The following is a 16915-nucleotide window of genomic DNA, read 5'->3' as shown; positions in this document are numbered from 1 at the left end:
AGGGAGAATCTTTGTACCGGTGAGTTAATGTGAGCCAGTCTATAGCCCCAGAAACCCAAGTCCACAGCAGCAAAAGTTGACTCAAACCCCCCCACCCCTCCCCTTCCTTTGTTCCTTTCATTTCTTCCTTCCTTTGCTTCCTGTTTTATCTTTCATCAAACCCTTAGCATCTCTTCATCATATGCCAAGATGTGGATTAGGCCTAGAGGGTACATGATATGGGCTCAGAATCTAGAACAGGGAGAAGGGCATGGGTAAGTGGTCACTCTCTGACACTCCATAATAGAGGATGAAGAGTATTCTGGGGCAGTGGAACAGTGGTCCTGTTTGTGGGGGAGAGCAGGGGAATTGGGACTGGCTTACAGAGGATGCAGTGTTTGAGTTTGATCTTGAGGGATTAAAAGTGTTGGGGTGCCTGGGTGGTTCAGTCAGTTAAGCGTCTGCCTTTGGCTCAGGTCATGTTCCCTGGATCCTGAGATTGAGCCCCTTGTCAGGGCTCCCTGCTCAGCAGGGAGTCTGCTTCTTCCTCTCCCTCTGCCCCTACTCCCACTTGTGTGCTCTCTCTCTCTCTGTCTCTCTCTCTGAAATAAATACATAAAATCTTAAAAAAAAAAAAAAAGAGAGAGTGCAGGTCAGGCAGAGGGAATGGTGCATGCAGAGGCTCAAAATCAAAAAGGTAAATGCTAATTTCAGGGAAGGTGGATCATTTAATATGATCAGAGTACAAGACCTTAGCAGGAACCAGGATCTGAAGGAAAGACCAAGCATGCCACACTGAAGTCAAAGGCTATCACCAAAGGGTCTGAAGCCAATGAAGATGGATCTGAAGGGAATTGGCCTTGAGTCAAGGAGACCAGTGATGATGCTCTTTGACTGGTTTATTGCTTACCATTTTCCAGACATTCTTTTAAGCATTTTCAATATATATATTCACTGGTATATCCCTTACCACAACCTTAGGAATGTATTCTTTTATCTGGCAAAGAGAGAGTTAAAGGGTCACCCAGCTAATAAATGGCAGAGCTGAGATTTGAACCTGGAATATGTCCATGACAGTCAGAGTAGGAAAGAAGAGGTGGAAGTTCCAGGACTTAGGGCCCAGTTGGTGGGAAGGGGGCAGGTAAATAGGTCTTCAGTCCCACCTAGATTCCAGGCATGGCTATGTGATCTGCTCTTCTCTCACACTTGTCCTCTCCTACATTCTCACCTAAGTGCTCGTGCAAGCATGTCCCCAGGCTTGGCCTCTTCCGAAGGCCCGTTACGTTAAGGGAGTATCAATGCCATCGTTTGTATAGGGGTTTAACATCCAGACTCTGGAGTAATCCAGATTACTGGATTTGTTTCTCTGCTTTCCCCATCTTAGTTCCCTGCTATTCAGGGCATGATTGGTGGACCAGCAATAGCAACTAGTTGGAAATTCAGAAGCTCAGGCCCCATCCCAGACTTTCTTAATCAGAATCTGCCTTTTACTGGTTGATTCTGACATACACAAGTTGATTCTGTGGTGCATTAATATTTGAGAGGTGCTGTTCTTCCTGTATAACTTTGATCAAATTATGTAACGCCTCTCAATCTCAGTTTCTTCATCTGTAATACAGAGGGGGGGAATGATAGTATCTTCCTGATAGGATTATTTGGAAGAACTAACTATTATTTAGTTCAGGAGTATAGAACAAACCTCAAAAAATAGTACTTATCACTGTTACTACTTAGTTCTGATGATAAAAACTAACTTTCACACACTGATTTACAGGTTACAAAGCACAAATCTTGTGATCTGAGTTGGTTATTGCAACAATCTTGTGAAGCAGATGAAGAAGCAGGCTCTGAGAAATGGCATGATGGGCCCAAAGTTAGAATTTAAAGTCTAGCTCAAGCATTCCATTTTCAGGGGGTATGGGACACAGCTATATAACTGCCTTTTATAATCTTTGGGCAAAGCCATTTTTATGGTGGAGAGCAAAAATCAGGAAATCTCTTAAACTCTGTTTTAAGCCAGCAAAATCTGGAGACCTTCTGTACAGACAACCCACTAGTATGTCAGATCTGAAGAGACCAGGAACTCTTGTGGTGTCTTTGCTCCTCCAGACCCATCTCCATCATTCTCTTTCTTGTTCTGTGCCTCAGGGAGACTGACCTGCATGCACCACATCGGTGGGTTACCTTGTCTTTTGAGTTCTGGGTGGGTTTCCCCGACAAGGAGCTCTGGCAGAAGTTGGTGGGGGGGGGAGGTGAATAATGATGGCGTATTTATTCCCCCAACCCCTTTCCTAAAGTTCACACAATATGAGCTGCATCTCTGAGGACACCGTTGAGAGATCCTCTCCATGAAGTTACTTACCTTTTCTGTGGTTCAGTACCTGCCTTTCCAGACCTAGTGTTGGGGGCAGTTGTCTGCTGTGCAAACCCGGGGTGCTCTATCAGCACCTTTTATGCTTTGCCCTCACCCAGCTCTCACTTACTAAATCCTTCTGCTATGACCTGTCTTGAATGAGTCATTTGTTTCCTGCCATGATCCTAACTGATGGGGTGGTGATGGGGGGTGGGGGGGCACCTTCATTTTCCAGAAGGAAAGCTGAGTCTCAGAGAAGGAAGTGATGCAACTATTGTCACATGTCTGGTTAATGATTCTAGAGCCAAGTCCCACATGATTCCCAGTTAATATTTTCTTACTGACTGGTGTTCTCTTTACCTTATATTTTTCCTTCAATTCCTTTGCACAGGTCTCTTCCAAGGCTTCAAAATTAATTTGATAATTCTAAATTTGTATTCTATTTCTCAAAAAGTGTTCCTGAATTGCATAAGCCTCAAGTTCCAGATAGCCAGGAACCTTCCCTATGCCTTGGGAAAGAAGTGTAGACATGTATTTGACTGGACTGTGATTCTTAGCTTTAAGCTAAGGGAGAAAGGAGGCCAAAGATTCATTCAGGGGATCCAGCACTAGAAAACCCACTGTGACTCTTATGAACTTATCCTTTGGCTTCTGGGACCACCCTGCCTGCTCCTACCTGTTGCTTGTCCCTCACTCATGCCCCAGGTGGTACTCTGCCTGTTCCCGGCTACTGTGGATGGTGACACTGCTGCCCTTTCTACTATCATGTTGCTAAGGAAGCACAAGAATTCTCCTGAATTTTTATTGTTAGATTTTGGATAAAAGAATAATAATATCAAAATTTTGGGATCTTCAGGATATGAGCTGGTTTAGGAGCATCTACTGTATAATTCTGACTTTGCTGATTTGGAAATGGAGTGAGGTGTCCTCTTTCCTCTTTTTTCTATCCCTCACTGGCCCATCTATTAGATATTCTTCTGGGAATGGGCTCTAGAATCACCCTCCAGAGTTACCACAACCTCTGCCAACCTCTGCCTGCCTTTTCTCCTTCTGAAAGACCCCTGGGACAAGACAATGGTGACCAGGGTAGCTAGAGCAGCCACACAATACCATGACCATAAGGTGACCTTGAGAATGAAGGTTATCCACAGTGTGGCCACATAATTGCAAGGATAGTTGTCCTTCACCAAAGATTCATGGGCGTTCATTCTTCTTTCATTTCTTACTCTTCCTCAAACACCATGTTCTGCCCACTCTATGTCCCTATATTGTGGCTGATCTCTGCCTGGAGCATTTTCTTCTCCAGTCCCTAACTGCCAAATAAATAAAAATGCCACTGCTTCCATGAAGTCTTTAAAGATTGACTAAAGCAGAAGTAAATTTTCCCCACTTCTGAGAACACACTTAAATAAAATAACATACCCAATGCCTTATATAAAAAAAAACAATGTGCTAGTATCTATTTATAGTGTTCTTTTGATAGTATATTGCTTTTACATATATTAAAGCCCTGGATTTTTACTTTAGCAAATCAATTTTATAGGTGAAGAAACTCAAAGGCAACGAGTTTTTGTGATTTTCTCCAGAATTATTCAGCTAGTATATGGTTTCACCAGCAGTAGAACAATAATCCTTAATTATAATCCTTGCTGCACAGCAGTGGAAGGAGGAGGTACAAAGTTTGTGATGGGGCATTTCTGGAACTCCGCACTGCACTAACCTACTCATTAATGAGATGATCTATGGTCTTGATTCCCCTAGAAATAATGGAATTTGACAATATAATTTAGTAGAAAGAATGGGATGTGGAAACTCACACAGTCTCGGGCTCAAATCTGGGTTAGCTATTTACCAGCTAAGCAAGTGACAACATCTCTGAGGCTCTTTCCTTTTCTGTATAAAGGCATTTTAATATCAATGTCATACACAGCAATTTTTTTTTCCTAATATCCATCACCTCCTTCTTCCTTAGGAATAATCACCACCCAGAGCACAGACTGTTATATTCCAGCTAGGTTTTTGACTAAGTATTGTCCAATGATACATATGATAACATGGCATAGGTCCCTACTTGGACTTTTTTTTAAGACAGCTAGGTGTATATTCTTTGACCTTAGTTTTTGCCTTTCTTCTCCTTGCTTCTCCTTGTAAGCATAATGACTGGAGCTAAAGCAGTCATTTTGGACCATGAGGAGACCTTGAAAATGGAGGTCACACCTAGAGGAGCTTGGGTTCTTGAAAAATTTTTGGAGCAAAGTCAACATATTTTCCCACTTTCTGTCTTAGAATTTATGATGAGAGAGGAATGTTAAGGCACTCTTAGTTTCTGGGTCTCCCTTACTTTTAGCCAAACCTCATCTTAACTATACAATACTTTTATTTTAGGGTTATTATAAGTATTAGATATATCTGAGGTTGTTCTTCATGGAGGTACTAAGAGATACTCCAGTAGACTTAATCAGTGTAAGTCCTGCCCTGGAAGACTGAGGCTGGGCCTCTGATAGACCAGCTTCTAGGATCTGTCTGCATTAGAGGTGATTTTGACTCTTCTCTCTATTCTGAATGGCTGTATATAAAAGCAGAAAGCTTCAGAATCCCAAGTGTTCCACTATTCTCTGACTTCATGGTTGTATAGGTAATTCTGGCTAAGCTGACCACCCAGATCAGCTTAGAAGAGAAAAACTGAGGAATAAGAAGTCACCGATGGGGATGAATGGGTTGGAAGGTAGAGGTGGCATTTTTATGAGTCCAGTTCTTTGAAGCCTCAACTTGGGTCACTTTCTTTTTTTTTTTTTTTTTAATAAAGATTTTATTTATTTATTTATTTGAGAGAGAGAGAGAAACAGCATGAGAGGGGATAGGGTCAGAGGGAGAAGCAGGCTCCCCGCCGAGCCGGGAGCCTGATGCGGGACTCAATCCCAGGACTCCGGGATCATGACCTGAGCTGAAGGCAGTCGCTTAACCAACTGAGCCACCCAGGCGCCCATTTCTTCTTCACTCTCTCTAGTTAGTGCACTGTTGTACTATGTCAGCAAGAAGATATGCAAATTCATCTTCAAAGATCTCACTCTGATTTGTCCTACTAATGTTGAACTTTGGGAGGCTGCTGGAATGATGGAATGTGGACTAAACATTTGTTGAAAGCCTACCTTATGTCAGGCCCCTTATGGTATTTTCTTAATATAGTCCTCATAGCATCATTGTAAATTAAGTATTGTTGTCCCCGTATTAGAGCTTGGAATAACAGAAGCCAGGAGTGGTAAGTAATTCATCCAAGGTCACAGAGTGAGTAAATAGCAGAACTGGGATTCACACCAAGTTCTAATTTTAAATTCTGTACTCTTTAAAAATAAAGTTTCTATAAAACCTTGGAAATGAGACCAGAGTTTCAGAACCATCTTCTCTACCCCTTGAGTAAGCTGCAATTTCTATCTTTGCTATGATTAAGATGGGAAATGGTTGGTAATCTGCTCCTCTCCCACCCCTGAAGGCACTGGCTCTACCCTTTCTTGTAGGCCCAACAAGTTCTAGGTCCTTAGCAAAGCTACTCACCCTGAATTGGATGGTCCGATGGGCCTGTAACAAGTATAGCATTCAGGGGGTGCATCCTGCCCATTATACTCTCCTAGCTTTGGTAAGAGCATTGCAGCTGTTACACATAAGTATATTCTATAGATTGTCACTCACCACCATCCTGCAATGGGCCTGGGAAGGTACCATCAGATAGTGAAATATCTTACTGACAGCATGTGAGTAAAGACAGGTTAATTCTCCCAAGGACATATGATGCAAAGTACCTGCTTAACAAGTTTTTTCAAAAGGAAAATCTTGTAACTGATCATTTCTGAAAGGCTGTTTCTGAGCCTATGCCTGAAGACAGAGCATATGAATTCTCATGATAAATTCATTGTAAAATGTCCACTATAATTTATTTTGGGGCAGTGATTGTAAAAATGGACATGCTTTCCACCTCTTTGGCATGTAATTTTACAACTCCTTCCATCAGGAGGTGCACTCTTTCCCCTAGTCTTTGGATCTGGGCTGGCCTGGTGATGTGCTTTGGCCAATGAATGTGGCAGAAGTTATGAAGGGCCACTTCCAAGCTTTAACTCACTCTCTTTTGAGACCTTTTGCCCGGCCTCTGTGTAAACCAGCTGAGGCTAGCCTGCCAGAGGATGAGAAACCATGTGGAGCAGAGAAACCATTGAAATTGAGGCCATCCTAGATCAGAAGAACTGCCAACCTGCAGGGGAAGTGTAGAATCATGAGCCATACTTAACTGTTATTATTTTAAGCCTGGGCTTAAACATTGATGAAATGTTTACAGCAAAACAGTGCAAAACTAATAAAAGCAGTAATAAAATCAATCACTGAGCTTTGAGTGATTGATTATGAAGCAACAGCTGATACACTCCAATGACAACAGTTTTTTTAATAGATGGTGCTTGCTGAGCATGCCAAGCAATGCCATGCACCAGCATCTTGCATATTTTTCCTCTTTTCATCTCTCCATCTACAAAGCCTACCATTTTATTGAACATTTACTCAGCAATGTTTTATATGTCATAAAATTTAATCCTTATATATACCATATGAGATATATCTCATTTCCATTTGATGGGGGAAAGAACCTGATTCTCAGAGGGATTGGGAGAATTGACAAAGCCTAAGGTACCATCTGAAAAGTGGCAGAGCTGAGATTTGACCTCAGGTCTGATCTGCATCCTACATCTGCATTTTCCATCCCCATGGCTTGTATTTTCCTGACCAGTTTCCAAGAGAGGTGCTTTCATGCCTTATTTTTGGAGAAGGACTTTCAGGGAGGTTAAATAACTTACCCAATTAATAAATGGAAGAGTTGGTTTTGAACCTAGGATTCACTGACTCTATAACCCACATTCACTGAGGTTCATTATTAAGAAATATGTCCTAAATGGAGAAGAACATGTTTATATCCATGCCAGGACCATGTTATTTCTTTGTTTTAGAAACTTGTTCTGCTCTGTTTGAATGTGTTTTAAAAGCCATGTTTTGCAAACCCCAAATTGTAACAGAAAGCAGGTTGCAAAGGAACTGGTGAGAATTATTGCCCAGAAAAACCAGCTGGGAAGCATTTCAGTGTCAATCTTATTATTGCTTTTAAATTAGCAGTGACTTCAAAAGTCTTTGAAGTAGCTGGCAGGGAATACTTGGATTGGGGAAAACAATCACTAGAGGGTATTCTCAGCAGGCATGTGCTTTATAAATATTCCTCCTCTTTATGCCTTGGCACTGAGAAAGGTTGGAAAAGAGGTGGAGGGATCTTAGCAGGAAGCTTCTAGCTGATGTGAATTGCCAGAAAGACCCAATTAGCCTGTCCCTCTCAGTAGCAAAAGCCCAAGCAGAAGGAATAAATTATTTGTGGCAGTGGCCAACGCTGCTGACAACTTCAGAGACCACCCATAAGGTCTTTCCATGTCAAGCTGACTAGAAGGACTTGAGAGGCTCTAACACCAGGGACTTGATGGATTCCAACCTGAGAGCAGAGCTAAGTTAAATTAAATGGAGCTCATAATACCTGGAGAAGAAGTGTCAAGATATGCTTGTTTCCCACCCTGAATATCTGCCTGAAGACTTTCACTGGTCATCCTCCAAGATTGGTTTTAGAGTTTTGAAAACTCTGACATGTCCTGGGACTTCTCTCTATCCAAATATAACTCACTCATTTCTCCATCCATCCATCCAGCCAGCCAGCCAGGCAGCCAGCATTTGATGACTTCTTACTCGGTGTCTGATGTTACTAGGCCTTGAGGATACTGATGATTTTAAAGTAGATAATAAGTACCCCCTCCATGATGCTTAAGTCTTGGGAAGAGGGTAGAGACTGCCCAGTAAGCAGACCAAGTATGTGCCTGGGCACCAACAAAAGAGTACCAAGAAATTGTTAGGAAATAATTTGATATTTTTACATGAACACAACTATTTTATCAACATGGGGAAAAAATCACAACTGGCTTGAACTTCCCTACATGTATTTATGGCCTAGGAATGTTTTTATGTTGATTTAGATATTAGAAGAAGTGATACCATGATCTTTTCCAGGCTTGGGGTCTCAAAAGGTCACTTGTTATCATAAAGAGGAAAACATGAGTAGTTATGTTAAGTGCTCTAATAAGGAATGCTTGTGAGCTGTGAAAGAAACCAGGAAAGGTGTTTAATCAGCCTTGAAGCTGGTGTGTGTGTGTGTGTGTGTGTGTGTGTGTGTGTGTGTGTGTGATGGAGGGTGGTCAGGGAAGTCCAATGGAGAAGTTATTGTTCCCTCCTGTCTGCTCTCATAGTCCCTAGGTCATGCCTCTATTCCAGTTCCTGCTTTGATCAATCATCTACATGCCCATTTGTAGCAGATGCTATAGTGCCCCATCTATATCCTTTTGGCACCCATTATTCTAGTGCATGCCCATAGCATACTACTATGGGCACTGGTAACTTTCTGCTTGAGTGGTTTTTCTGTATCCACAGGCTGGGAAAACCAGAAGTGCAAGAGGGTTAGGTTAGAAGTTGAGGTTAGGAAGCACCCTCACCTCAACTGAAGATGGATGGGAGTAAGGTGATAAGTAGCCCAACTTTATCACCCCTGGGGAGGATCACTTGAAAGTTCTGCAACATGTCCCCAAGTTCTCATGCAGGGCTGAGCCCACAGCATTTACCAGCATGATAACACAGCCTATATTATCTTCCTTCTCTGGTCAGTCTCACTCCCCTACTCCTCTACAAGTTGTTCTGGGGTTACCTTCAAATAAATCTCTTGCATCCCTATCCTGGTCTCAGAGCTGGGTTCTGGGGGAATCAAAGTTAGAACAATGACTCTCTTCTCCTCTCAGACCAGGGCTGGGGCCAGCACAAAGCCTGGCATGTAGTTGGACTTAATAAATCTTGAACAAATGAATTAATGAATAAATAAATGAATGATGAAGTATGAATGATGATGGCACACTTCCACCCTGTATTGTTTTATGAAACTCAAATGAATCTCATTATAATGGCATTTGGGAGGAGGAAAATATAATCTGTTTGGGAGGTAACGGACAGGTGATTTGGCTTCTGAGAAATGGGAGACACCAGGCTGGGCCTGGAGGAAAAAGATGAAGCTTTGTTGATGGCTTCACCTCTCGTTCCTACCCTGGATTACCCTCCCCTACTGTACCTACAGACATACCAATAACAGCCTGCCTTCCCTTATTTTGATAAGATTCAGATTCAAATATTTCTTGGAAAATGCATTCTCAAGATAAAGACTAAGGAGACCTATCAAATCCAATGTAGTTCTCACAAAAGTGGTGGTATCTACTTATTCATGTATTCAGTTCATTCATCTGTAAATTTATCCATTCAGTAATTTACTTATTCATTAATTTGGTCATTCATTAATTGATTCACTTCCTCCCTCCTTGCTGACTTGAAAACTTTGTTTCAGAGGAACTGGTAATGAAGCACATGGTCCCTAGAGACTGAATGCCTTGATTGACATCCTGGCTGTGTGACCTTGGGCAAGCTACTTAACTTACCTCTGCTTTAATTTCTTCAATTGTAAAATGGGGATAAACGGTACCCCTGGTTGAGAAGGTTAAGTGATTAGTGGTATGTGTGAAATGCTTAGAACAATCCCACACATAATCAGAGTCATAACAATAATGACGATTATCTGTTTGAACTGTGCTTTCCCCCTTCTCTTACAACAACCCTAACATGGCCTCCACCCTGACACCTAATTAGATTAGTAGCAGTATAACACCCATACCCTATCCTTTCCTGTCTCTGGTTTGTGAATTGCCAAGGGTCAGGGTCAGGGTGGGGAGAAGAGAAGTTAGCTCCCTGCAGCCAGCTCTGGATTGATCAAAAGGAAAGATGAGTCCCTGTTTTACCGGGAATGGAAAACAGAATGTGTACAGAAAGGTGTTGTCCACGGTAGCAGGAACCACATTCCTACAATTCATATTTCATTAACACTTTACAGTCCAATCAGCAGGTTGAAAGAGCCCCAGACTACAAATGAACATTACTATGTTCATAAGAAAGTGTAGGAATCTATGGGCATGTCTGTTGTGAAAATGGTGACAACTCGACTTGATTAGGAGGCATTGGAGGGCAATGCTTAAGAGCATGGATTCTGCTGCCTCAATGCCTGGGTTGAATCTCTACTCTGTTATTTTTGGTTAACTGAGGTTAATGTGCTTCAGAATTCACATAGGTAAAGTGAAGATGGTATAAAGTCCATGTGCCCTAGGGTTGTTGGGATGGCCAAATGGGTCCATCAATGTATGGATTAGAGTAGAAACAACTCCTTGTAGCTATTAAGCACTTGTTGTGTGCCAGGCACTGTTCTAAGTGTTATCTGTTCATAGGAGTGGGCATGCTTGCATCAGTTTGGCAGCATATAACAGTAAACACCTAAAATACCAGCAACTTAGATAAAGTAGAAGTTTCTCTGTGGTCATCAGCGACCTAGACTTCTTCATTGTCAAGTACTTCATTATTCAAGTACTAGTTTCTGTCCTCCAGGTCACCTCATGTTCCATGGAGCTCTAGCCATCAGATCCCTATCTCAGGCATCAGGAGAAAGACAAGGTGTCGGGGAAAAGGGATGTGCTTTGAAGGTCAGTCAACTCTCCTTAAGGGGTTTTCCCAGAGACTCCCCACACTGTTTAAGCTTACATCTCATTGAAAAGAACTTAGTCACTTTGTGTTACCAGGTGCAAGGTAGACTGGGAAATGTAGTGGATCTCAACTGAGCCTTCCAATGAGATTGAAGCCCCAGATGATACATTGACTGCAACCCAGAAAGAATCCTTGATCCAAAGGGACCCAGCTCAACTGTGCTATGTGATAATAAATGGTTGCTGTTTTAAGCTGATAAATTTTGGGGGTAACTGTTATGTAGCAATAGAGAATTAGTACACTAACATTCTGGAAATCTCCTTTTTTTCTCCTATTTTATTTTTTTTTATTTTTTCTATTTTAAATGTTACAACCTCAGTGAGAGTGTGGTCTGTGTTCCAACTACCAGTAGGCAATAAGTTGACCAAATGTTTTGTCACCACATAGCCTAGGGCACCAGATTTCTTACCTGCAATATCTTTTGATAAATGAATTCAGTAAAGTTGCAGGATACAAAATAAGTGTACAGAAATCTGTTGCATTTCTATACACCAATAATGAAGGAGCAGGAAGAGAAATGAAATATTCTTTTTTTTTATAATTTTTTTTTTAAAGATTTTATTTATTTATTTGACAGAGAGAGACACAGCGAGAGAGGGAACACAAGCAGGGCGAGTGGGAGAGGGAGAAGCAGGCTCCCTACAGGGCAGGGAGCCTGATGCAGGGCTTGATCCCAGGACCCTGACCTGAGCTGAAGGCAGAAGCTTAACGACTGAGCCAATGTTTGCCCCTAGTGCCTTATCCAATGTGGTATTTTAGATTCTATTTCTTGTAGTACCTCTCTTGCAAGAACTAAATTCTTCATCACTTAAGATTAGGTCCTGCCATATCTAACAGAAATTCCAAAATCACAGTCAGATACACAACAAAGAAGTTTATTTTAGTTTCATATAAAAGAAATCTAGTAGGAGCTAGACTAAGACTACTTTAGTGATTCTGTATTCATCAGTGTTCCATGCTCCTTTCTGCTCCAAGACCTTGGCATTCATCATCAAGACCACCGCATGGTCCAAAATGGCTGCCTTAGCTCTATGCATCATATCCTTATTCTAAGCCACAGAAGGATGAAACAGGTAAGCAAGTCATCTTAGCTGAATCAGCTACCCTTAAAGACTCTCCCAAGCAATGTTTTCCATAAGATATGTGTGTAATAGACAATAAGGTATTTAAAAAGTAGAAGACCTTGTAGGTCATTTACTCCAATGTTTCCCAAACTTTATACGTTTTAATTTCTCTTTCATGATTTCTGCTATACTTGTATGTCATCCATATGAGTAATTAATTCATATTGAATCATTTAGTGAAAAAGTTATTTCCTTACATTTACATACCATCTATGCTATTTTTACATAATGTGTTTTTAAATCAACTTACTTTTTAAAACTTAAATATATATATTTATAAATAAAATTTCCAATTAGAAAGTAGTGTTTCCATGAAAGTTGTAGGAAGTACATAAAATAAGATAAAATGAAATAAAGTTATACAAGTATATATGGAAACCATGTCAGCCAAAAAAAGCTCTGAGCCATTGGCCTGTCCTCTTCTTTATTAAAAAATGAAGATTAGCAAACTGCAGATTATGGATCTCTCCTGAATGAAACAGAAGGATTGCAAAGAGAGTTATTTCTCATTACACTATTCAATACAATTTTAATGTCTTGTGTACCACCAAACTCATCTGAATTTTACTAGAGGTCTATGATCTACATTTTGGGACACACTGGTACATTCTTTTGACCAATGAGTAAACCAATTTCCCAGAAGCCCTGTGGGATTCTCTGTTTGCTTCTTGGCATTCTCTAATGCTTGTAAAGACTTTATTGAATGATATCACAGTCAGTTGATTTAGGGTCTGTGTCTCCCTGCTAGACTGTGAGCTTTCAGATGGCTGAGCCGGATCAGTCTGTGATCCCTGGGGCGAAGCCCAGGGCCTGCCCAGAATCAGTGCATTTAGTGGGCTGCAGCAAATGGAATTGCCCAAGAAGACACAGCTTGTGTGCAAGGATGAAACTGGGGCCCATATCTTCTGGGCCCTCACTCAAATGGTACTTTCTAGTTAGGTTTCTAGAGAGAGGGATCAATTTGATTCCAGGGGCAGAGATAAAAAGGATTTAAAATAAAGTGCTGCTTTTTATTTAAAAAAAAATTAAGGTTACTCTTGCTTGCTCTTGTATATAATATTAGGTTAAAAGCCCACAGTGTTTCAAAGTAGAAATCTCAGAGAAATGTCATTCAATAAAATGGTTGTTGTTGATGGTGGTGACAGTAATAATAAAGATAGCTGCCATTTACTGAGCATTTTCTAGATACCAGGCACAATCCTAATGGGCTAGATAATTATTGAATTTTCTCATGGGCTAGATAATCATTATTCCCATTTCATCAGAGAAAACTGAGGCATCAAGTGGTCTTTAGCCAGCACATAAGATACAACAGCCAGTAAGTGATGGGCAATTCTGCATTTGATGAGTCTACCTCTTCAGGTCTTCTAGTTCTCACCTGAGTTTTGGTTCAAGGGCTCCTATAGCAACAAGCTCAGCAGGATTTCCACCAACTTTTGGCAGGTGGGATCTGTCAGTACCTCACCTGGGCACCCTGTGCTGTGTGCCTGTTGCCTCCTGTCCTGGGACCTCTGTGGCCTTGAATCTGCAGTACCCTTAGTCACCTGGGCATATATAGTTCAGAAGAACTGGGGAATTAATGCCATGTGGGAACCTTTGATCTGTGGGAGATGGAATCAGATGGATTGATTCTATCCCCCTTTTATTCCCCTGGTCAGGCTGTGCAGAGCTCATTTTATATTTTTTCTTGGAGGACAGTCTTGCAGGGTCAGACAACCAGTTTTACCTAGTGGCAGCCAACTTGACAAAGCATTTTTATTGGCCCACTTTCCTGTTTCTCTCACTTCTGCTCTCTTAGATCATAATAAAGAAATATCATGTAGGCCCTTACTTTTGGCTCATCTGCATCAGCTCAGATCTGTCTGATTCCAAAGTCCATGCCCAGGATGCTGAGTTATATTGGTCTATATATGAATCTTCAAGATAATTTTGTGGTGAGATGCCCATGTCTTTGGTATCTTGATGAAATGGTCCTCCCCTCTCCCCACTCTCTGCCTCAAATGTTGAACTTCTTTGAGTTCTGTTTACCATGTTCTGTTCTGTTTCTAACCCTTTGCATTTGCTTTCTCTTTGGAGAGTGCTCTCCTCCCTTCTTCCCTATTTCTTTTGGCCTCCTTTTCTGGCTAACATACACTCATCTTTAGAATTCAGTCCCAATGGCATTTTTTGATCTCCCTGGTCCCCTCAGCCTTCGCTCAGTGAGAATTAGCTCTCTGTTTCCTATACTTTACTTTTATACACTTAACTTCATGCCATTGTCTGTTCTTCCAGGAGTCCCCAGGTCTTTGAAGATTGGGGTGGTGTCCCATTGACATCTCTGTCCCTAATGTAATTGTGGTAGTTTCCATAGTCTCAGCTAAGTGATGGTGATGGTGAAGTGCCCAAGGCCACAAGAATGTTTTCAGATGGCCTTGGGACTCCAGTCCTGCTCTGACACCTATAGCCATAGACTTCTGAGCACATTACCTAACAGCTGGGACAGTCAGTTTCCTAATCTGTAAAAAGGGGAAAACCATAGTAGATATGATGTATTGTTCTTATAAGAATTAAATTACATAAAGCATATTGAATTTAGTAAGATAAAAATAAATGTAAACTACTATTATCAACCATAAGGTAATTTATTATTCCTTTGAAAAAGGTGAAAAAGTAGTTAGAGAAGAAAAGTTAGACTACTTGCCATCTAGATCCAAACACAGGTTTAATGAGTGCCCTCAAGTTTTTTAGGCACCCCAGAGGCTAAGCTTAGGCCTAAAAGTTTATAGGCTAAGTCAGTCCGCACAGTTTTATTAGACACCCACCATGTACTAGGCACTATCTGCAGGGCTGGGGTATTAGAAATGGTAATATTCAGGGACTGTCCTCAGCAAGTTCAAAGGCTAGCAAGGTTATGACCTTAAAGTCTGTGATCTTATATCATGACCAACATTCCCTCTCATCTTGAAGATAAATGCATTCATTTCTTCATCAAATTATTTATTGTGCATATACTATGTTCCCAGCCCTGGCTACATGGCAGGGACACAACAGTGAATTTATACTTTGATTTTTTGAAGTTTATCTACACTGGGAAAGACAGACAAAAAGCACACAAAGAAAAAAAATCAATAGAAAAAAAGTGGATGTTCAAACATGGACAAGAGAATTCCAGGAAGAGACATTAGATTATGCAAAGGGATGGGGGTGTGGAGAGCATGTCATGATCTGAGACCAGGAATGATATGACAGCATAGATCATGGGGTAGGGAGATGAGTGAGGCTGGAGAGACAAGCTGAGAACAGAGTGCCAAGGGCTGTCCTGCTAGTCAGGATTCTTTTTCATCACAGAAACCCAGCGAGAGAAGTGAAATGGGGTGCGCTTGTGTGACAAAGCTTGGGTATGGGCAGAACAGGGCATGGCCCCAGGGAAACTGGCCCCAAGGTTAAAGACATCATATTGCCAAGATGGAATTTCCTCATGTAATAAGGAACATGGTCATAGATAAATTTAGGTTTATTTCTTTCCAACCTAATGACTTTATTTTTCATTTTTTAAAAGGTTTTTTTAAAAAAATTATTTGACAGAGACACAGTGAGAGAGGGAACATAAGCAGGGGAGTGAGAGAGGGAGAAGCAGGCTTCCAGCTGAGCTGGGGGCTTGGTGCAGGTCTCGGTCCTAGGACCCTGGGATCATGACCTGAGCCTAAGGCAGCCTTAAGGACTGAGCCACCCAGGCGCCTCTAACCTAATGATTTTAAGTAAAAGGAACTCCTCTGTTGAAAAAGAGTAAGTCCCAGGGAACACTGATTGGCTTTGTTTGAGTCATGTGATATTCCTGCATCACCAATCACAGTGACCAGGAGAGGAGAAATCTGATTGGCTTGACTTGGGTCGCTTGCCTCTCTGTGTCTGTGGTGGGGTCTGGGTCTGTTTACAGAAGATGAAGATGAAAGAATCATGCCCAGAACCAAACCAAATAATAGCCCCAGAGCCTTGAATGCCACACCAGGGAGTTTGGGTTGCATCTAAGGGTGGCAGAAATCATTTTCAGGTCTTAAGTAAGAAGGTGAAATGGTGAGATGTGTGTTGAGAAAGAGCACCTCAGGCACAGGGTAGAAAGATGGTTGAATAAGTGGAGCAGATAGGAGGCTGGGAGACCCTTGTGATACTGATGCCAGAGTGCCACAGTCCAAGTAAGGCCTTAGAACAGGGGCTGTGCACAAACCTGCTGGGGGTGTGGGTGGATGAAGGGGCTTGATACTCCATTCCAGATTCCAGCTGGAGACAGATGAGAAAGCACTGGCACTGCTGTATGCATTGTTGACAAGGCGAATTGTTGATAAGGTCTTTCTAGAAGTCATTCTGGCTTAGCAGTTGGCCAGAATCCTAGACCTTCTTATGCTTTTACTGAAGCTAAATTGGGCGAAGGTGCAGAAAACCTGCTTTTTCTGATTAGGATTTTACTGTAACAAATATTGGGGACCCACCATGTGCCATGTCTGAGGCTTTTTTTTGTATTTTTCAAGGTGAATAAAACAAGTCCCTGCAAGAAAAATGCAACATGGTAATCCTATGTTTGCAAAGAATATATTGTATTTCTACCCATTATCTCCTTCAATCTTTACCATTGGCCTATGGGATAGTACAGAAAACATTCTGACCTCTATTACACACTTCCTAGAAGTGAACTGACTTTCTCAGTCCCCATACAAAAATCCTCCTCAGTTCTGTTCACTCTAATCTGAAATCCATGGGTTCTGGCTCTTTTCTATGCCACAGGAACTGA

At 41.5% G+C, this 16915-nt stretch overlaps 1 long non-coding RNA gene across 4 annotated transcripts in view; it reads left to right on the top strand.

The window, feature by feature from the left end:
- Window positions 1–16915, top strand: part of LOC118538538 (uncharacterized) — a 405254-nt gene that overhangs the window by 218332 nt on the left and 170007 nt on the right. For 3 of the 4 annotated variants that reach the window (XR_013446280.1, XR_013446281.1, XR_013446282.1), the window contains exons 4-5: window positions 10871–10965; window positions 12002–12099. The exons of the other annotated variant lie outside the window; for it this stretch is intronic. This is a non-coding gene — a long non-coding RNA (uncharacterized LOC118538538). The remainder of the gene's footprint in view (window positions 1–10870; window positions 10966–12001; window positions 12100–16915) is intronic. 4 annotated transcript variants of the gene reach the window in all.

This window comes from Halichoerus grypus, chromosome 3 (assembly GCF_964656455.1).
Source record: "Halichoerus grypus chromosome 3, mHalGry1.hap1.1, whole genome shotgun sequence".
NCBI lineage: Eukaryota > Metazoa > Chordata > Mammalia > Carnivora > Phocidae > Halichoerus > Halichoerus grypus.
Note: the sequence above shows the minus strand (reverse complement) of the source record. Positions and strands in the feature narration are given on the sequence as shown.